The sequence below is a fragment of the Enhydra lutris genome, unplaced genomic scaffold (assembly GCF_002288905.1).
Source record: "Enhydra lutris kenyoni isolate GAN:26980312 unplaced genomic scaffold, ASM228890v2 scaffoldscaffold6, whole genome shotgun sequence".
NCBI lineage: Eukaryota > Metazoa > Chordata > Mammalia > Carnivora > Mustelidae > Enhydra > Enhydra lutris.
In genome coordinates, this window is record NW_019154090.1 from 43,498,239 (window position 1) to 43,520,689 (window position 22,451).

The window sequence follows — 22,451 nt, forward strand, 5'->3', positions numbered from 1 at the left end:
ATGTCTACCTCCTAATCCCTGGAAACTATGAGTATATAACTTTATGTGGTGAAAGGCATTTTGCATATGTGATTAAGTTAAGAGTCTTGGGATGGGGAGATTATTCTGGGTTATCTGGATGAGCTCACTATAATCACAAAGGTTCTTATAAGAGGGAGACAGTTAGTAGTTAGAAATGTGATGGAAGCAAGAGGTTAGAATGATGTGAGGAAGGGGGCTTCAGTCCAAGGAATGCAGGCAGCCTTGGGAAGCTGAAAAAGGCAAGGCATAGATCCCACCCTGAAGCCTCCAGAAGGAATGCAACTATTCTGACTTCTCACCATCAGAATTGTGAGAGAGTAAATTTTTGTTTTAAGCCACTAAATTTGTGCTAATTAATTGCAGCAACAATGGGAAATTAATATACATTTTAGTACTTGAAATGGGGTGCTGCTGTAACAGATACCTAAAAATGTGGAAGCGGCTTTGGAATTGGGTGATGGATAAAGGCTGGAAAATTTGTGAGGACTGTGATAGAAGAAGTCAAAATTGCCTTGAACAGACAAATATGGATGTTAAAGACTTTGCCTGTGAGAGGGCTCATGAGGAAGTGAGGAACATGATAGAGAAAACATGTATTGTCTTAAGGCATATTGTCATAAGCAGAACATAAAAATATGAACATTAAAGGTACTTCCGATAAAGGATCAGAAGGAAATGGTATTGGAAACTGGAGGAAAGGAGATCCTTGTTACATAGTGACAGAAAACTTAGCTGACTTTTCTTCTGCAGTTGTGTGGGAAGCAGAAAAGCAGAACTTGTAAGTGATGAATTTAGGTATGTAGCTGAAGAGATTTCCAAGCAAAGTATTGAAAGTGAAGCTCAGTTCCTTCTTGCTGAGAAGACAATGATAGATAGAAAAAAAAAGAATTTTATTAAATAAAAGGAACCAAAGACTTGAAATTTGGGAAATTCTTAGCCTATCCAGATTGCAAAAGACACCAAAATTGGAAGGTCCACTATTAAAAATGTATACTCTGGAGAGAAGTCAAAGTATAGCTGGACAAACTTTTGCTAGTGTTTCAGAGGAAAAACAAGAGTACAGAATTTAGTCATACATAGGGCTCTCTGAAAAAGATTACATTTGTGACTTATGGATCTCCTCAGTCATCTCAACAGAAACCAAAAATAGAGATGGAATTACCCAGGAAAGATATATAGAAGTGTGTCTCGTCTAATGGAGTGAACCTCCATGACATACATGGGAGACCCACTGTTTTTTTAATGTTATGCCAGCAGAAATTGTGGTAATTTGTTCTTATAGCAATAGAAAACTAATATACGTACCCAATATCCATATTTCCTGTCTTCATCAAAGTACCTTGTTTTTATTTTTTGTTTTAAAATACTTTTTTCTTTAGATAAAAATGTTTAATGTTTGTTAAAAAGTTTAATGTTCACAGCAAAATTGAGGGGAAGTTAGAGAAATTTCCTGTTTACTCCTTGCTTCCCTGCCATGCACACATAGCTTCCTCCATTATCAACATGCCCCACCAGAGTGGTACATTTGCTACAATTGATGAACCTACACTGACACATCATAATTACCCAAAGCCCATAATTTGTATCATGGTTCACTCTAATGTCATATATTCTATGGGTTTGGATGAATGGATAATGACATGTATCCATCATTATGGTATCATACAGAGTACTTTCACTCCCTGAAAATCATATGTGTTCTGCCTATTCATCCTTCCCTCCCAACCCTCCAATCTCTGGCAACCACTGATTTTTTTTTTTACATTATTAAATTTTTTTATTATCTTCAGTTAGTCAACATATAGACATCATTAGTTTTTAATGTAGTGTTCAATGATTCATTAGTTGTGTATAACACCCAGTGCTCATCACAACCACCAAACGCTTACGAAAGAAATGGAGGAAGACACAAAGAGGTGGAAAAACATTCCATGCTCATGGATTGGAAGAATCAACATTATTAAAATGACTATGCTACCCAGAGCAATCTACACTTTCAGTGCAATCCCTATCAAGATACCATTGGCATTTTTCACAGAGCTGGAACAAACAATCATAAAATTTGTATGGAACCAGAAAAGACCCTGAATTGCCAGGGGAATGTTGAAAAAGCAAACCAAACCACTGATTTTTTTTTTTACAATGTTCATAATTTTGCTTTTCCACAATATCATATAGTTGAAATTATATAGTATGTAACCTTTTTAGATAGGCTTCTTTCACATCACTTTATTAGATGTGTCTTTTACAAATATTTTCCCCCAGTCTGTGGGTTTTTTTTTTTATTGTCTTGACAGTGTCTTTCACAAATCAGAAATTTTATTTGTAATGAATTCCAGCTTATCAATGATTTATTTCATGGATGGTGCCCTTGGTGTCATACCTAAAAAGTCATTACCATACCCAAGGTCATCTAAGTTTTGTCCTGTGTTATCTTTAAGGAGTATTATTGCTTTGTACTTTACCTTTAAGTCTGTTATCCATTTTGAGTTAATTCTTGTGAAGAGCATATGGTCTGTATCTAAATGAATTTTTTTTTTACATGTTGATGTCCAGTTTTTCTAGCACCATTTGTTGAAGAGACTATCTTTGCTCCATTCTTTTGCTTTCTCTCCTTGTCAAAGATCAGTTGATTATATTTACGTGGATCTATTTTTGGACTCTATATTCTGTTCCATTGATCTGTTTGTCTATTATTTCACCAATACCATACTCTCTTGATTACTGTTGCTTTATAGCAAGTCTTAAAGTTGGGTAGTGTCAGTCCTCCAACTTTGTCCTTTTCTTTCAATATTGTATTGGCTATACTGGGTCTTTTGCCTCTCCATTAACTTTAGAATCAGTGTCAATATCTACAAAATAACTTACTAGGATTTTTATTTTGATTGCATTGAATTTATAGCTCAAGCTGGGAAGAACTGACATGTTCACAATTTTGAGTCTTCCTGTCTATGAACATGGAATATTTTGTCATTGCCTTCATTCTTCTCTGATTTATTTCATCAGGGCTTTGTATTTTTTTCATATAGATCTTGTACATATTTACTTAGATTTATACCTAGGTATTTAATTAGGAAGGGTGTTAAAGAAATAGTATTGTGTTTTAAATTTTAAATTCCACTTGTTCATTATTGATAAACGGGAAAGCAATGGACTCTTACATATTAACCTTGTATCATCATATTCTCCAATCTTGCTCTAATTGCTTATTAGTGTCAGGAGGTTTTTTTTTTGTCGATTCCTTAAAATTTTCTATGTAAATAATAATGTCATCTGTGAACAAAGACAGTACTGTTTCTTCCCTCCCAATATGCATAACATTTATTTCCTTTTCTTATCCTATTGCATTAACTAGAACTTCCAGTATGATATTGAAAAGAAATGATGAGAAGGGATATCTTTACCTTGTCCCTGATCTTAGTGGAAACTTTGGAATTTCTCACCATTAAGTAAGATGTTAGCTGTGGGTATTTTGCAGGTATTACCAAGTTGAGGTACATTCCATCTATACCTAGTTTACAGATAATTTTTTTTTCATCATGAATGGGTGTTTGATTCTAAAAGCAGAAGTTGTGCCCTGCTACATTTCCCAGCCTCATTCCAGCTAGCTGTAACTATGTAAGTTCTGGCTATTAAGAAATAAGGAGAACCTGTGAGGTAAGACTTCTAGAATTATTCCTTAAAGTAGAGGAAAGATGGCCAGGGAATGCCTTTTTAGCATTTTTCTCCTCCCTTTCCCTATCTCTGGAAAGTAGATAAGATGGCTAGAGATTAAGTCACCTTCTTGGACCATGAGGATAAGTCATATATAGAGATGGAAGTTAAGTGTTAAGGAAGGTAGAACAGAAAGATCTAAGGAACATATGTCCTCAATGATTTTATACCACACCTCTTATACCCATTGTACACAACCAACCTCTGGGATTGGAGTCTGTAATAGTTTTTAATTGCTATGTAACAGATTACCACAAATGTAGCAACTTATAGTAAGTCTTAAAGTTGCTGTAAGTTATTATATTACAGTGTCCATGGGTCAGGAGTCCAGATACAGTTTAGTTCTTCTCACGGTCTTGCCAGGATGAAATCAAGGTGTAGAATGGGGCTACAGTCTCATCTAAGGCTTGGTTGGAGTCCTTTTCCAAGCTCATTGTTTGTTGGGCAAAATTAATTTCCTTATTTTGTAGGACTAGAGTTCCTATCAGCCAGGGACCACTCTTAGCAACTAGAAGCCACTTTCAGCTTTTGCAATGTAGCTCCAATGGTAGTTTGCAACATGGACACTTGCTTTCTTCCTGGGAAGCAGGAACAAGTCTATGACTTCTGATCTCTCTTCAACCTACTATGATAGAATCTTACATAACCTAAACTAATGAAAAGAGTGATTGTCCCATCACATTCATACTAAAGGAAAGGGGATTATACAAGGTGTATAACCTGAGTGGGAAACTTGGGGTCCATATCAAAATTCTGCCCATCACAGTTGACAATCACCAGTGTCTGAAAGAGTCCTTATCATTATTGTTGATTGATTGGAAAGTTGGCTTTTCTGTCCCAGACCTGGGTTTCTGGCCAATTCTATTTCCTCCTTGCTGCTGGAACTATTATAGTCGAGCTCCTCAGTTATCCAGCTCAGAGAAATGGTGTCACAGGTAGAGTAAGAGTTAGGGTATTCTCATATTTCTGAAGAATTTGGACAGGTCAATAAAATTATTTTAAAAACAACAGCCATTAAAATTTACCAAGAATTGTAGTGGTTTGGTGAATACTTTGCACGCATGAACTAACTGAAACCTTGTAATAAGTCTAAGAAGTAGATGCTATTGTTATCCCCACTTTGCAGATGAAAAAACAAAAATCAATAACTTTCTCAGGTTCACACAACTAGCAAGTAGTGGAGTCAGGTTTTGAACCCAGACAGACTGAGGTCAATGCCTATCCTCAAATCAATGTTAATGGGCACGCAAATCAATTAGGAGCTACAAGTCAAATTCCAATTCAGGAATTCTTTTTTTTTTCTTTTTCTTTTTTCTTAAAGTAGGCAATATGGGGCTCAAACTCACAACCTTGAGTTTGGGAGTTGGACAAAGACTGAGCCACCCAGGCACTCCTAATTCAGAAGTTCTTGAGCGAGAGGCCTGAGATGCTGCATTTCTAACCAGCTCTAGATGATGCAGATCCAGGGACCACACTTCAGTAGCAAGAATATAAGCTATTATGCTATGTTGTCCCACAACATTTGGTGGGCATGTCAAACCCTGATGTTGAATGTGGGAGTAGAAGGTATAAATGTAGAAATCAATACAAGGAGCTTCGAATTCTCCAATGAGACGATGTTGGAATTAAGAGTAAGGGTCAAGCTTTAAGTATATAAGGAGTCATGAAAGAAATTTTTAGGATCTTAGGTTTTTAGGAAGTGCCAATTCTGGATTTGCTTTTCTTCCACTTTCCCAGGTGGTTCAACTCTAGTAGACACAGATTTTTTTTTTTTTTCTGGGCCTGGCTCATCCCCTTGAGTAACTCCAGAAACAGACTAGGTCCACAGTGTTTGCCTGTGGCCTGGATGGCATGTGGGGAAGGCAGAGATGTATACCCTCAAATGGTGGACTTGGGAGTAGTCATTATGGTCTTGTTCATAGCTTCAGAAGTGGGAGATCATAAACTTTCTCAGGTTATGTGGACTAAATTAGGGGTGGCTCCTCAGAGATCAGATCCTAGGAGGCTGGGCTTCTCCCAGCTCTCAGTCAAGTGGGAGTTGTGTGAACTTGCTAGAAACTCCAGGATAGATGAAGCGTTGTGAGAGAGAGAAAGGAAAGAGGCTTCACTTAATGTGGATGGATTGCACCTGAGGGGGAGCAGTATGCATAGTTTGTTGGAAGGGGAAGTGGTTCCCAAGGAGAATGCAATTCTCAGTTTATTTCTTTTGACTTGTTTAAAGGATAGGTGGGATGTGGAATTTAAGTAACTTTACCTGGTCAATGCAAATCGGCACTTGTATACTTTTGATTCCAAGAAGGGCTTTCCCCTGGGTGCCTGGGTGGCTCAGTGGGTTAAAGCCTCTGCCTTCAGTTCAGGTCATGATCCCAGGGTCCTGGGATCCAGCCCCACATTGGGCTCTCTGCTCAGCAGGAAGCCTGCTTCCCTCTCTGTCTCTCTGCCTGCCTCTCTGTCTACTTGTGATCTCTGTCTGTCAAATAAACAAATAAAATATTAAAAAATAAATCAAAGAAGGGCTTTCCCAGGTTAGCCAGCAGCATTCCCCAACATGGAAATCTGCATGACAAGCAGAAAGGGCAGAGCTTAACAATGAAGTAATATGTATTACTCAATACACGGACCCAAAGGTTTTTAGGTGCATTTCATCTATGCCCTGTACAATCCTCATTTTACATGTGGAGAAATTGGGTACAGGAAATGGAAGAAAGTTGCTGAAGACTGTAGAGCTAGTAAATGGTGAGATCAGGATTTAAATCTCAACCTGTATCTTTGAAGTTTTTTTACTGAATTGAACCACAATGGTGTACTTTCCCTAATAGATGGGGACCAACATTCTTGTTTAATCCAGTTAAGAAAACTGTGGCTTCGGTCGCCAAACTGTGGAAAGAACCAAGATGCCCTTCAATGGACGAATGGATAAGGAAGATGTGGTCCATATACACTATGGAGTATTATGCCTCCATTAGAAAGGATGAATACCCAACTTTTGTAGCAACATGGACAGGACTGGAAGAGATTATGCTGAGTGAAATAAGTCAAGCAGAGAAAGTCAATTATCATATGGTTTCACTTATTTGTGGAGCATAACAAATAGCATGGAGGACATGGGGAGATGGAGAGGAGAAGGGAGTTGAGGGAAATTGGAAGGGGAGGTGAACCATGAGAGACTATGGACTCTGAAAAACAATCTGAGGGTTTTGAAGGGGTGGGGGTTGGGAGGTTGGGGGATCCAGGTGGTGGGTATTGGAGAGGGCACGGATTGCATGGAGCACTGGGTGTGGTGCAAAAACAATGAATACTGTTACGCTGAAAAGAAAAAAAAAAACATGGCTTAGTAAATTTGGGGGGTTTATCCAGAAAATATGAGCCAAGATCTCATATTTTCTTGGTTATCTCACCTTTTTAGTCAAATTGAAAACTTTCTGAGGGCAGAATCCCTGCTCTATTTTTCTCTGTAGTATGAGCTCCCAGTATAAACTAGGTGCTCAACTAATCTCAAGTGAGTGAGTGGGCAGTATCAGACTTAGTTCAGTTGTTAGCTAAATCTGGTATTGGGTGTGAATTTAACATGGTCTGTAGTGTCTAGAACTCTATTTTATTAGGTGCTTGAGGGAGGAATCTCCTAGCAAAGGAAAGGAGCTTGGTTCCCCAGAGTTGTGGCAAACTTCTGTAGATGTTCTCATTACCCAAACCATTTTGTCTTTTGATTCAACTCACCACTCCTCCTATAAGCCACCCAGTCTCTTATTCCTCTGTGTTAACTACTCATGGCTTTAGTCACTATGCAGCAGTGTCCAGTAGAATTTTCTGTGATGATGTAAATGTCCTATATCCATACTGCTCAACCAGGCAGCCAGTAGCCACATGTGGCTATTGAGCCCTGGAAATGTAGCTAATGCAACTAGGGAACTGAATTTTGAATTTTATTAAATTTTAATTAATTTAAGTAGTTACATGTGGCTAGTGATTACCATATTGTAAAAGGCAGATCTAGACTTAACTCCCACTTTGCTTCCACCAACCCAGGTTTCTATCTTGAGCCTCCAAATTAATTTTCATCTGACTATTGAACACTGCCTGATCTCAATGACCAAATAAGTTCCATCTAGAATGCCTGATTAGCCCCATGTCAAGTCTGAGTTTTGTTTGGGTTCTTGATCCCACACAGCTGATCACCTACTACCTGGTTGCTTAGCTGGAAGTCACCTTGGTGTTTCTTGATGCTCTTTCTTCTACACATGGAGACTCTCCTTCCTGTTATCCTTCCTCTTGCCACTGGCTTTGTTCTGATGTTAATCACCTCCTGCCTGGACATTTGCAATGATCTTCCCATTGAGTCTCTTTTCTTTATGCTTCCCCTGGCTGGTTGCATCCCTGTTCTCAATTCTTCACTCCTCTGTAATATAATTATTCACCCATCCATTTGTCATGTCTTCATGGTGGATGGACTTTGAGGTAGGGCTTGGTCATGTGACTTGCTTTGACCACTGGGATGTTGACAAGAGTGATTTGAGCAGAAGCTTGGAATGTGCTTGTGCATTTGGGCTTGCTTTTTGTGCTTCTGCTAGGACTCTGAGAAGAAAATGCTCTGGGTAACTTCTGGTCCAAGGAGGATGAGAGATACTTGAAGTAGACCTGGACCCCATAGATAGTTTGGAGTTAAGCTTAGCCAACCCCAGCTAAGGTCACCTATAGCCAAAACACAGGCACAAGAGTGAGAAGTAAATGTTTATTGCTGTATGCCACTATGATTTTAGAGTGTTTGTTATTCGGCAAAATCTGACTAATACAGAGTTTTCATCTCTTCTCCTTACTGCCAAGTCTCCATTGTGAAACGTAGATCTATCTTGTTATTGGTATACAGTATCTGATTTTTCCTGTAGGATGAAATCCAAAAGTTTATCCTGGCATGGAAGCCCTGCCTTGCCCAACCTCAGCTTCTTATTTCCATCTCACTCTACATAATGCTGACTCATTTACCACCCAGAATACTTGAAGGTTTGAAGTATGATTTGGACTTTGTCTCCTTCATACATTTGTTTTGTCTTTCCTTCTGCCTGAACTTTTATGCTGTACCTGCTTTGTTAATTCCTACTTATTCTTCAAAGCCAGCTTAAATGCCACCACTTAGAAGTGTCCCATTTATGACTTCATGGTACTTCATTGTATTACTGTTAGAAAACTAATTTCATAGCATTGTAGCAGATTGTATCTGTGATCTGACCTATGCTGATAGCTTTAGGGAAGTGACTTTATTTTATTCATGCTTGTGTCCTTCATATCTAAGCCTAACCCATTTCTTGGCATAAAGTAGATGCTCAAAACAGGTGTAATGAGTAAATTTTAAGGGACGTCATTTGGCAGTCTGCCCTTCTAGGCGGTGTGATGAGCTTGTGGGGAGCAGATTAATTTAGAGGTCTCATGCAAGCAACATTCCTGTGGTTCTCAGAGTAATTCTGCCAGCAAAGGAGTTATGCCTGGCAGAATCTGTTAGAGATTCTGTCTGTTCTGTTCCAGAATAGGTGGGGAGGCAGCATAGTGCCATACTTGGATTACGGGACAAGAGAACCAGTTTGTCACCCTGGCTTTGTCAGCAACTTTTCTTCCTGTCTCACTGAGCTTCAGGTTCTTTGTACAATGAGGTTCTTGGATTTTATAGTCTCCCCAGGCACTCCCAGATCTGATGTACAGTGGGGGTCCCTACAGAATTCCTCAAGTCCCCAGGAGATATGAAGAGCTGTGAAGAGTGGGGCAGCTGGATTAGGGAAACTAGTCCCTCACTATGGTCAGGGAATTTGGTTCTCACCAGCTTTCCCTAGGCTTATACTCTTATTATCCAAATACTGGATAAAACTGACACCAAAACACAGTAGATTAAAATAATAATTTATTATTTCTCATGTTTTTGTGGGTTGGCTAGGTTTATCTGGGCAGATTTTGCTGGGGATCTCCTCTGTAGTTATAGTCAGATGAAGGCTGGGAATGGAGTTATCTAGAGGCTTAACTTGGCTGGATGTCCAAGATGCCTCAACCTCATGGTTAGCAGCTGATGGCAGCTGTCAGCTGGGGCTGTCACTGGAGCATCACATGGCCTGTCCATGTGATGTGGGCTTCTCACATTATGGTGGCTGACTTCTAAGTAGGAACATCCCAAGAGTAAGAGTTCCTAGTGCCTCAGGCAGAAGCTGCAAGATTTCTTATGGCCAAGGCTCAGAATTCTCAGAACATCATTTTTGTCACATTTTTGGATAGGCAAGACAGTAAGGCCAGCCCATATTTAAGGAATGAGGCACAGACCCAGCCTCTCCATGGGAGGAATGTTGAGGAATGTGCAGCCCTCTTCAATTCATCTCAGCCTAGGAATGTGCTGAGATAAGGATCTTGGAACTCAAAAATCTTTTAAGACTGGAAAAGCCCAGGTGAATATGGCTAAACATTTTGGGGTGCCTTGGGGGCTATCCTCAAGGTTGAGAAGGGGTAAGTCTAGATTTCATCCTAATTTTGATCAGAGCATCTCTCTGAGGTTTGGGTTCAGCTGTTCTTTTTTTTAAAAGAGTTCCATGACTTTTTTTTTTAATTTTATTTTTTACAAACATATAATATATTTTTATCCCCAGGGGTGCAGGTCTGTGAATCGCCAGGTTTACACACTTCACAGCACTCACCATAGCACATACCCTCCCCAATGTCCATAACCCCACCCCCCCCTCCCAACCCTCCTCCCCCCACCAACCCTCAGTTTGTTTTGTGAGATTAAGAGTCACTTATGCTTTGTCTCCCTCCCAATCCCATCTTGTTTCATTTATTCTTCTCCTACCCCCTTAACCCCCCATGTTGCATCTCCTCTCCCTCATATCAGGGAGATCATATGATAGTTGTCTTTCTCCAATTGACTTATTTCAATAAGCATGATACCCTCTATTTCCATCCACGTCATTGCAAATGGCAAGATTTCATTTCTTTTGATGGCTGTATAGTATTCCATTGTGTATATATACCACCTCTTCTTTATCCATTCGTCTGTTGATGGACATCTAGGTTCTTTCCATAGTTTGGCTATTGTAGACATTGCTGCTATAAACATTTGGGTGCACGTGCCCCTTCGGATCACTACGTTCATATCTTTAGGGTAAATACCCAGTAGTGCAATTGCTGGGTCATAGGGTAGTTCTATTTTCAACATTTTGAGGAACCTCCATGCTATTTTCCAGGTTGCACACTGTTGGTGGGAGTTCCATGACTTTTAAAGGTAACGCCATGATCAGGGTTTTTGTATGGGTCCCACAGGCTTAGAAAACAAATGTATGTTGAGTAAGTTGTCCCCTAGGCATTTATAGTTCATTCTGGGTACCTACAGCAGAAGACAGAGATGCAGTCTTGGACTGACCTTATAGACAGAAGTGCTTTCTTAGATTGGGGCTTCTCAGGAGCCCAGGCAGAACTTGAGGAGGCTTTCTTCCCATGGAAAAACACACTTCAGAACTTTGTTAAATTTCTCACTGGTCTAGATTTCTCCTGGAATATTAATTTTGTTAAAATTAAGTATGAAATATAGACCAGGTGTGAGAATTCCTTGAGCAGACAAAATCATTTCACCCATATAAGGAAAAACTAAATCTAGCATATTTTATCAACATAAGCAAAACTTAAGTTACTTCTTGTCAATGTCTCTGATAATCAAAAAGGAAATTGAAGTCATCTTCCTAAAACTAATATGAGATAACTTTTAATTTTTTTATTTTTAAAAATTTTATCTAAATTCAATTTATTAATATATAGTGTTTTATTAGTTTCAGAGGTAGAGTTCTGTGATTCATCAGTTGCATATAACACCCATTGCTCATTATACCACGTGCTCTCCCTCATGCCCATCACCCAGTTACCCCATCCCCCCACTCACCTCCCCTTCAACAACCCTCAGTTTGTTTCCTGTAGTTGAGTCTCTTATGGTTTGTCTCCCTCTTTGATTTCATCTTATTTAATTTTTTTCTCCCTTCCCCATGATCTTCTATTTTGTTTCTTAAATTCCATATATGAGTGAAATCATATGATAATTGTCTTTCTTTCATTGGCTTATTTCACTTAGCACAATACCCTCTAGTTCCATCCATGTTATTGCAAATGGTAAGACTTCATTATTTCATTCTTTTTGATGGCTGAGTAATATTCCACCGCATGTATGTGTGTGCATGTGCATGTGCGTGTATGTGCACACATGCGTGCCACACCTTCTTTAGCCATTCATCTGTCAAGGGACAACTGGGCTCTTTCCATAGTTTGGCTATTGTGGACAATGCTGTTATAAACATTGAGGTACAAGTGCCCCTCTGGATCACTACATTTGTATCTTTGGGGTAAATCCCTAGTGTGCAATTGCTGGGTCATAGGATAGCTCTATTTTTTAACTTCTTGAGGAACTTCCATACTGTTTTCCAGATAATTACTTTTAACCAATTCTCTGCTATCTGGAAACCCCATTAAAATAACCAGTCATTTAAGGTTAAACAACTTCCTCATTTTCACTTTATAAACCACCCTATAATGCCATGCCCCTGAGCGTCATATCAGTTTTAAATTTTGAAAGCTCCAGTTCACAAACTGTTCTTATATGCCCAATTAACTCTTACTAAATACTATTTATTGATCTAATGGTTTTAATTTTGCTATTTCTGGATTTTTGACATTGTTAACTCAGTTTTCCGCTTGAAGTCTGGGTCCACAGATTGTACAATCTGTAGCACTTGTCATACTTCTATCATCTGGTGTATCATGAACTTTAAAAGGAGATACTAACTGAAGCCCTTTTTGAAAAAGCCTAAGAACATCAACTTCCTGTGCTGTTAGTTGTCATTTGCCCCATTAGACTGAAATCTCTTTAGGGATAGGAAGTGGGGTTTCCTCATCTCTGTGTCCCCCTGGTATCCTATTTGTACACAGGATGTTCTCAATGATGTTTATACCTAGGTTGGATGAATTTAAAAGCTCCAAGCTGTCCTAATGACTATTTCCTTGGGAATCCCTTCATAAATCTCTGAGTGGCCCTGGATTCAGTGCTTTGAAGAAAATGTTTTGCACTTAAAAGGGAGAGGGCTATCTTTCCTCCTTTGATGGATTGGTGGCTGGGCTAGGGTGAAGAGAGGTGACTCATGATAGAGGTTAGGGTAGACAGGAAGGGGAAGAAGACATGACTGTCATGCTACTTGGGGAACCGCTCCAAGGTTGGGTTTGTCATGCTCCTTGTCTGCTTTTAGTCATTGGGGTTATTAGGTTCTGTTGCACATGGCCCTGATTCTCAACTGTTAGAAGTATAAGATAGGCTGAGAATAATCCAGGTCCAAAACATGCCATAAATTTGTCATGATTCAATTTCCCTTTTCAGGCACCACACTGAGTATATATATTTAAGTGTATCTGATGGAGGCTTGGGAATTAGATTTCTTTAGGACAGTTGGCTGTTCAAGCACATGTCCTTGGCCCCTCTGGGTACAAATGTCAGTGGGAAAAATGGAAAAGCAATAGCTGGTCCCTGCAAGGACAGCACTCACCCTGCCACTTCCTTCTCCCTCAAATTACTGGTTGGTTCAGTTGAAGGGCTCTTCCTAGCATGTGTGGCTGTTTGCTGGTGGGGACTTGGGGTAACAGGAGTGAATCTTTCTGGACTGATGAAGCCAGACAATATGGAAGTCTTGAGCCTTCAGTAATAGAATCTGTCTTGGTTTGAATTTCCTCCCAAGAGTAGAGTCTGAGACTGGGGCTTGGGTGCAGGTAGTTTTCTGGGAGGTGATCTTAGGAGACAGAGGTGTGGAACCAAGGAGGATGAGACAGAGCAAGAGAAAGAATCAAAATAAGGTTGTGTTACTGTGAACATCAAACAGATACTATGTTTTGCAAAGACCTCTAAGAAGCATAGAGAATGTCCCCCTGAATGACAAGAAACTGGGACACTTATCCACTGGTGCCTTCTTCCCTCATTGGCTGTGGGTAGCCCCTGGAATGTTGAGGATATGTTTGTCAGTGAGAGGTGAGTCTGCACTTACAAGGAACTGTCTACCAAGCAGGCTAGAAGCAGAGGTGAGCTGAGCAGATGTGATGTAGGACATCTTCTACTTCCAAAAGGGATGATTTCTGATGATGTCTTGAACCATAAGAAGTAATGGGCCCTTAGGACTTACTCATTGAGAAGGAACAGGTGCAATGGGTTAGGTGGTAGGCTTGACTAATTCAGGAATGTTTAATAGAATTGTTGCTAGTTAGAAGACCCACCACTATTGTCTACTCTAGGTTTTACTTTTACCAACTTGAGGTATTTTCTCATCTGAGACCAAAAATATTCTATTAAAAATAAGTGCTTGGGGCGCCTGGGTGGCTCGGTGGGTTGGGGCCTCTGACTTCAGCTCAGGTCATGATCCTGGGGTTCTGGGGTCGAGCCCCACATCAGGCTCTCTGCTCAGCGGGGAGCCTGCTTCTTCCTCTCTCTCTCTCTCTGCCTGCCTCTCTGCCTGCTTGTGATCTCTGTGAAATAAGTAGAATCTTTAAGAAAAATAAGTGCTTCACACTTACCTTTAGTTTTACCATTTCTACTGCATTTCTTTAAGGAAATCCAAATATTTGAAATATTTGGAGAGATAATGGCCAAAAATTGTCTAAAATTAATGAGAGGCCATAAGCAAGAGGCTCTGTGTACCAAATCGGGAGAAATACAAAGCATACACACACACACACACACACACACACACACACACACACACACACAGCATAGTCAAACTGCTGAAACCCAAAGATAAACACTTGAAGGCATCCAGACAGAAAGCAAATACTTTGTAAAAAAAAAAAAAAAAAGAATAAAAATAAAAGCATTTCTTCTATTCCATTCTCTCTTTTCTTCTCCTCTTGGGACTTCAATTATATGTATGTTAGACTGCTTAATATTGTCCAACAGCTTCTGAAAGTTTTTTTCTATTTTTCACTCTTTTTTCTTTTTGGGCTTGAGTATGTATAATTTTTATTGACCTATCTTTAAGTTCATTTATTTCTTGCTCAGCTGTGTGCATCCTGCTGATAAGGCCAGAGGAAGAATTAATCTCTGAAATTGCATTTTATATTTCCATCATTTCCATTTGACTCTGACTCACTGCTGAAATTCCCTATTAGTTCATGTTTCTATTAAATTCACCAGATTCATGTTCAATATTTCCATAGATTTCTTAACATAGTACTCAGTTATCTTAAAGTCTGTGTCTGACAGTTCTAACATCTGAGTCATGTGAGTCTTGTTCTGTTGGTTGTTTTATCTTTCTACATTTGTTTGTTTTTTTCTTGTCTTTTTTTTTGTGTATCTCAAAATTCTTTATTGCATGCCAGATATTGATGGTAAAAGAATAGAGACTGAAGTAAACATCATTTATAACCAGAAAAGGATGTGCCTCTTCTACAGGCCATCAGAATGGGTGGTTGAGTCAGTCTACTTAGGAATTGAGCTGGGTTTTGACTTTGTTTCTGCTATCATTTCCTTCAGTACACCACAGACTTCAGATTCCCCTATCAGTGAGATGCTGTTATCTTGTGTTATCTTAGTGTGGGGATTGGAGTGTTTGGGGGGTTGTCTCAGTTTTCCTATTTCACACTCAGCTTTCAGTAGTAACTGTGTGGTCAATTTCTCCAAGATCCTGACACTCAGACACTTTGTTGCTTGTTATGTGGTGCTCTTGATGGGGACTGGGGCTGAGCAATGTCTCACTTTGCTGGTCTAGCCTCAGGCTTAGGCAGGGGCTGTGTACCTGAGTCTTAGGGATAGGGATTTATCAGCATACCTTCCACTCCCTTAGAAACCAAACTCTGTAGGATTTATCTGTATTGGATCTTGGTTGGGAGAGAATTTCCTGCCTCTTTTCAGTAGTAGCAAACCTCTGCTTTGTATTCTGTGTAGTATTCTGGGCTCGAGAGCATTTCTTTTCTATACTCCACAGTTTAAGGCTGTTGCTTCATCTGAAGGAGGGTCTGGGAAGTGTGTAGTGCACAGAAGTGTGCAGAGGCAGCAGATCATCACCTGTATACCTGCACCACCTTAGGGCACTCATTCCAGTGTCCTCTCTTGCACCAGTCTTTCTATGTGCTTCTGGTGAAGGCCCATAACAAAGAATTTGTGAGCAACTTGGGAACTCTCTTTGTGCCTGGGACTCAAGGAATTCTAAACTGATATTCTGGCCCACACTTGGCTTTTTAGAATTCACTAAAGTTTTAACTGATTTCTTCTTACCCACTTTTGTGGTGACCTCCTTTGTCAGGCTGTGGTGAGCTGACGAAGGTGAAACAGTTTGTGTGATCCCTCTCTCCTCGGAGGTGTTTTCATCCTTTGGAATTTAGTTCACTTGCTTGCTTTGTGACCTAAACTCTCTGCTGGGCTCAAAAGAATTACGTTTTTGCAGATTTTCTGGCGTTTCCTCATTGTTAGAGTAGGAAGAAGTGTTCTTCTATGAGTTTCTAGATCCTTTGTGGAAGTGCGGCAGCTATTATTTGAATGTCTATTACGCGCAGGAAACTGGGCCAGGCTCTGTTCGTTGACTTTGCATGATGACTTGTCTTTTTTGACATATCCCTCTTGATGGACAACTTACTGATTTGTGGAAAAGCCACTTCCTGGGTTTCTCCTGCAACTTTAACATCACAGTATTTGGGATGGCAAGGCCCCACCTTAGTCCTGTACCCAACATTCTGGGATACCATCCTGACCCTGGCCCGGCATCACTTTCTTGGGAGGGGATGGTGGTCACGTCTATTTTTCTATCTAAGGGTAGTGTGGCAAAGTAGGAGAAGATCAGGTATGTTGTCAGAACTAACTCCACGAGAGTGTTGACTGGATGTCCCTTCATTCGGAATTGAATTCAAGCAAATATTCTCCAGTTCTCTTGTCCTAACATTAGAGATTGGACCAAGTTTCCTTAGAATGGATCCTCCAGACCATGGTGGGCCAGTGATTCCTGGAGTTTTGAGATTTATATGCACATACATATTTTCTTATTTAAGAGATAATAAAAAGGCAACTGCTGGGGCACCTGGGTAGCTCAGAGGGTTAAGCCTCTGCCTTTGGCTCAGGTCATGATCTCAGGGTCCTGAGATCAAGCCCCATATCAGGCTCTCTGCTCAGCAGGGAGCGTGCTTCCCCCCTCTCTCTGCCTGCCTCTCTGCCTACTTGTGATCTCTCTCTCTGTCAAATAAATAAATAAAATCTTAAAAAAAAAAAGGCAACTGCTATCAGATGGGGTTATAGGAAATGCTCTGTGTTAAAAGTAGTGCTCAGATTTGGGAAGGAGGAAACTACTGCTGAGCTTCTATATATTTCAAGAGGGTTAGCACCCCTGTCCTCCACCATTTCATTAAGGCCATCTCATACTTTACGTAGCTTATTTCTTGGGCAGATCAGTGGTTGCCAGAGACCAGGGTTCAGGGGAAGGAGATGAGAACTTTTTGGGAGGTGGAGGTATTCTGCATCTTGATGGTACTGGTTGTTACATGGGCCTATTGTATGTATTTAGCAAGACTCATTGGACTGTTGTTATTAACATAGGTGAAATGTGTTGTATGTAAATTACACTTAATTTTTTTGTATTCTTTTTTTTAATGTTATGCTATTCACCATACAGTACAACATTAGTTTTTGATGTAGGGTTCCATGATTCATTGTTTGCTTATAACACCCAGTGCTCCATGCAATATGTGCCCTCCTTACTACCCGTCACTGGGCTAACCCATCCCCCATCCCTCCCCTCTAAAACTCTAAGTTTGTTTCCTGGAGTCCATAGTCTCTCATGGTTCATCTCCCCCTCTGCTTTACCCCCTTCATTTTTCCCTTCCTTCTAATGTCCTCCATTGCTATTCCTTATGTTCCACAAATAAGTGAAACCATATGATAATTGAATTTCTCTGCTTAACTTATTTCACTTAGCATAATCTCCTCCAGTCCCATCCATGTTGATGCAAAAGTTGGGTATTCATCCTTTTTGATGGCTAGTCTATTTTTTGACATCTTTTCTCATATTCATATATATACATACATATATGTATGTATATGCCTAGCAACAACCCACAGTATTGTTTCAAAATTTTGTTCAAAATTTATGCATTCAGTTTCAGAATATACAGATCATTCTGCAATTTGCTTTTTGAAATCAACATTATTTTTTGAAACCTACTCATAATGATATGTATCTAGGTCTAGGTAATTTCTCTTACTGTTGTGCAGATTTCTGTTATACTAATATACCATAACTTAGTTTATAATTTTCATTTTTTTGTTGTTACTGTTAGGAACATGTAGCATGATCTTCCTTTTCTAACTACACAGTGCATCTCAAATCCCACCCAAAGATCCCCTTCCATTACTTCCATTTCCCCTTCCATTACTCTGACCCTATTGCAAGTCACTGTTCTAAAACAGGTGTTGGCAAATGTTTCCTTAAAGGGTCAGAGAGTAAATATTTTAGGTTTTGTCAGCCAGTGGGTAAAACTAAGAATATGATGTGGGTATTTATATAGCCAGTAGAAAAAGTAAAAAACATTTAAAATGTAAAAGTAAAAACCATTGTTAGCTCATAAACTGTGAAAAAGCGATGACTTGGTAGGACTTGATTCGTGTACCATAGTTTGTTGATCCTTATAGATTCTTACAGTTCCAGACAATTTTCCGGTTCTAGTATGAATTTATTAATTAATAGATAAATTAATCCATGTGTTAATCGTACACACACACATACTTGCATACACACAAACTGTAAGAAGTTAGGTTGTTGTCACATCCACACTTCTTTTTAATTTAATTTAATTTTTTAAAATTTTTTCAATGTCCCAAGATTCATTGTTTATGTACCACACCCAGTGCTCCATGCAATATGGGCCTTCCTTAATACCCACCACCAGGCTCACCTAACCACCCACCCCCCTCCCTTCCAAAACCCTCAGTTTGTTTCTCAAAGTCCACAGTCTCCCTCATGGTTTGTCTCCCCCTCTGTTTTCCCCCAATTCACTTTTCCTTTCTTTCTTCTAATGCCCTCCATGTTATTCCTTATGCTCCAGAAGTAAGTGAAACTATATGATAATTGACTCTCTTTACTTATTTCATTCAGCATAATTTCCTCCAGTCCCATCCACACTGATACAAAAGTTGGGTATCCATCCTTTCTGAAGGAGGCATAATACTCCATTGTATATATGGACCATATCTTCTTTATCCATTCGTCTGTTGAAGGGCATCTTGGTTCTTTCCACAGTTTGGTGATTATGGCCATTGTTGCTATGAACATTGGGGTACATAGGGCCCTTCTTTTCACTACATCTGTATCTTTGGGGTAAATACCCAGCAGTGCAACTACAGGGTCCTAAGGTAGCTCTATTTTTAATCTCTTAAGGAATCTCCACACTGTTTTCCAAAATGGCTGCACCAACCTGCGTTCCCACCGACGTGTAAGAGGGTTTCCCTTTCTCCACATCCTCTCCAACACTTGTTGTTTACTGTCTTGTTAAATTTGGCCATTCCATCCATTCTTCTGATTGAGGGAATCCCCAGGGGAAATGGAATGCCATATCCTGCAAATTTGCTGTTGCCCTTGGTTTTTAGAAGCAACAGTGCTGAGAGTGGCTCCATTTTCTACCTGCAAGGTGCCTCGTGTTTCTGTGTCATCTTAGCTGGTGGTGTACCCTTTTTTGTGGTGACTGGATGTATAACAATGATGCTTCTGTTTTCATGGTTGTTTGTAGTAGTAGGAACACAAAGGTACAATCTCCCACACACCCTATAACACTCTTACAAGGAATGTGATATATGTATTAGGTAGGCTCCCCATGATCTCAAGGATAAAATGCTGTGAGGTTTTTGGAGGAGCAGTAGAAGGCAGAACCACACAAATGTGCAGAACTCTGGAAAACAGACATTAGGAAGCATCAAAGGGTTTGACTTCATCTTTCTAAAGATAGGATAGGGAATGGGGTATAGGCAAGACTGATATGGGGGAAATACCTACCCCATGTTGTTCCCCTAGATGACTAGGACAGAAAGATTAATGGAACAGATAACAATGAAAAAAAGACTCGGGTTAAATCTGTTTTTCATAAAACCTGAATCCTAAGTAGAATTTGGCACAGCCATTTTCTGTCCTCCCAGTAGGACTACATTCAGATTCACTGTGGCAATTGACATCCAAGCTACTCTACCATTTTTGGGCAAATCATCCTTAGAGTCTCTTTCTCTAGTGACCTTGAAGGCACTCTCTGGGAGGTGGCTGCCTTAGGGGACTATGTAATGTTCCTTACTGGTACAAGGACAACCATTTGTGTGTTGAGAGAAGAGAAACTAGGGAGGGCCAAAGAGGGAATGCGTGTGTGTGTGTGTGTGTGTGTGTGTTAGCAGTGGGAGAGGCCAGATAGAGAAACTGTCCCTTTTCAAAATGCCAAACACACATAAAAAGCATGCTTCCAGATCCCAGTGCCCTCTCCGATTCTGTCAGTCTCCCAATGCTGCAGTCTTTCACTCCCACCATCCCCTGCCTCTTATTGTCTACCTCTCCACCTTCTGTTTCCCTCCAGCAAACACACTTCCCACTTCTGTCTCAGCCACACTGGTCTGACAGAACCCAGAGAAGATAGGACAATAAAGAAGAACAATTTGTTGAAGATTTCCCAAAGAGGTGTCCCCTTGAGTGTCTTCCAGGCCCTGAAGCTGAGTGATGGGGCTTATGCTGTGACTAGGGCAGGCAATCCCATGAAGAGATGAGTGGAATCAGTAGATAGAGCTGGTAGATGAGGTAAGGGTCCTTGCATTCTTTTCCGGAATTCTCTACCTGTGCCTGGGGAAAGTCACTGTCAGAGCTGGTAATCAGTGCAGGTTTTCGACCACTGGTTTTATGATCTATTGATTCAAACATGCTGCCTTTTATGTGGATCAAAGAGCTCAGCAGTGAAGCCCTACAACTCCCAGAGCTCAGTTTTGCTGCAGCCCACACAGAGGGCTGCCTCAGACTGTTTGTACCTCAGTGATGTCTTCTAAGTGATTCTGTGAATAGAGATGTCTATTCCCTGCAGAGATGGAATGGCGCAAAGAGAGGAACTCAGAGGTAGGATTCTATAAGAAAACAAAGCTCACTAGTGAACCAAACGTCCACAAGTTTAAATATTTAAATCCAAGTTTCAGCTGAGAGGAGAATTTGCCATGAGGTACTGTCAGGCTCTGGTGTTAATTCCCTGCTGTAGAACACAGAGGGCCTATTGTCCCCTCTGGCATCTGCACATGCTGCTCCCTGAGCCAGGTATGTGCATCTCCCCGCTACTGATCCCCCAGTGAATTCTCACTCAGGGCTTGGACACCGCCTTTGTACCTTCCTGTGCTGTCTCGGCACTGGGTTCTCCTGTTACAGAACTTGTGATGTGGGTTGCTATTGCTCACGCATTCACCTGAGTCTTCCACTAGATCAGAAATAGTGTCCTCACAGCCCAGCGCTGTGCTTAGGACAAGGCTGAATGGAGCTGAAATGACCCCTGGAATGGCCAAAGGCACACAGACCCAAAGAGAAGACCCCCCTAGAGCATCATGGTCAGAAAAGCAACGGTGATCATCAAACCAGGTGGCACAATGTGCCATAGTGAGGAGAGGCAGGAGGTCAGGAGCTGAGAATGTGAGGAGAGGCAGGAGGTCAGGAGCTGAGAATGTGAGGACTGAGAATGTGAGGACCTTGGGATGAGTTCCTGGAGGCTGCAGTTCTAGATGCCGGCTATGAACCATGCCAGGATGTCTTCACTCATTCCCTGCTTGCTGGATGAGGATGAGGAGGTCAGGCAGGGGGTTCAAGGTGCTGGGATGGGCCAAAGGCTCAGTACCAGGCATGTAGGATCTGAAGCTTGTACCAGAGGCTCATGCTAAGGGGTTCTGTGACTCTAGGACAGGTCCAGAGGGTGTGCACACTCAAGAGTGGCTTCAACATGAAAGCTCCAACAGCTCAGTCATGTAAGGCAGAATAGGAGATGCTGGATATTAGGCGTGTTCAACTCCTGGCAGGGTTTATCCAGGGTTGGTGATGGGCAGTGCAGGAACCAAGATCCCTACAGGGGTAGAAGATATAGATCCGCAGATTTCAGGATCCAGGTGAAGCTGGACAGAAAAAATAGCATGGTTTTTATTAGCTAGGTTTCCCCTGAAGTGGACTCAGTGTCTCTGGAACATAGACATCCTGTCTTATTCTTCTGCATTCCCTTGTCTCCCAGGCCTGCTGTGTAGAAGACCCTGAAGAACATTTGGTTGAACAGAACTAAAATCCAGCTTGGCAGGGTCAGAGAGGAGAGGAGAGGAGACTAACTGACTGCCCAATCCAGAGATAAGGATCCCAGGGCAAGTCATTTATTTGGGAAGTAAAGGAAATCAGTGATGGGAAGGGTAGGATGTGAAGCTGGGAAGGGAAAGCAGCCAATCAGGTGTGTTATGAAATGAGTTAGCACCTAGGGTTCCACCTTGCTGGGAGCTCTGGGAGCCAGTGTAGACCGTGCCCCAGAACCATCCTGCTTCTGGAGCGTGGGAACCTGGGCATTTACCCAACAATTGTCATCTGCCATTGGCTGACAGTTGCTTTTCCAGAACCTCAATTTCTTCTCCATCATGAATGGGGTGAAGTGACACTAGCACCAGGAAAAAAAAAAAAAACCCAGACAAAGAAGTGCAGTGCTGACAGTGAGCTTCT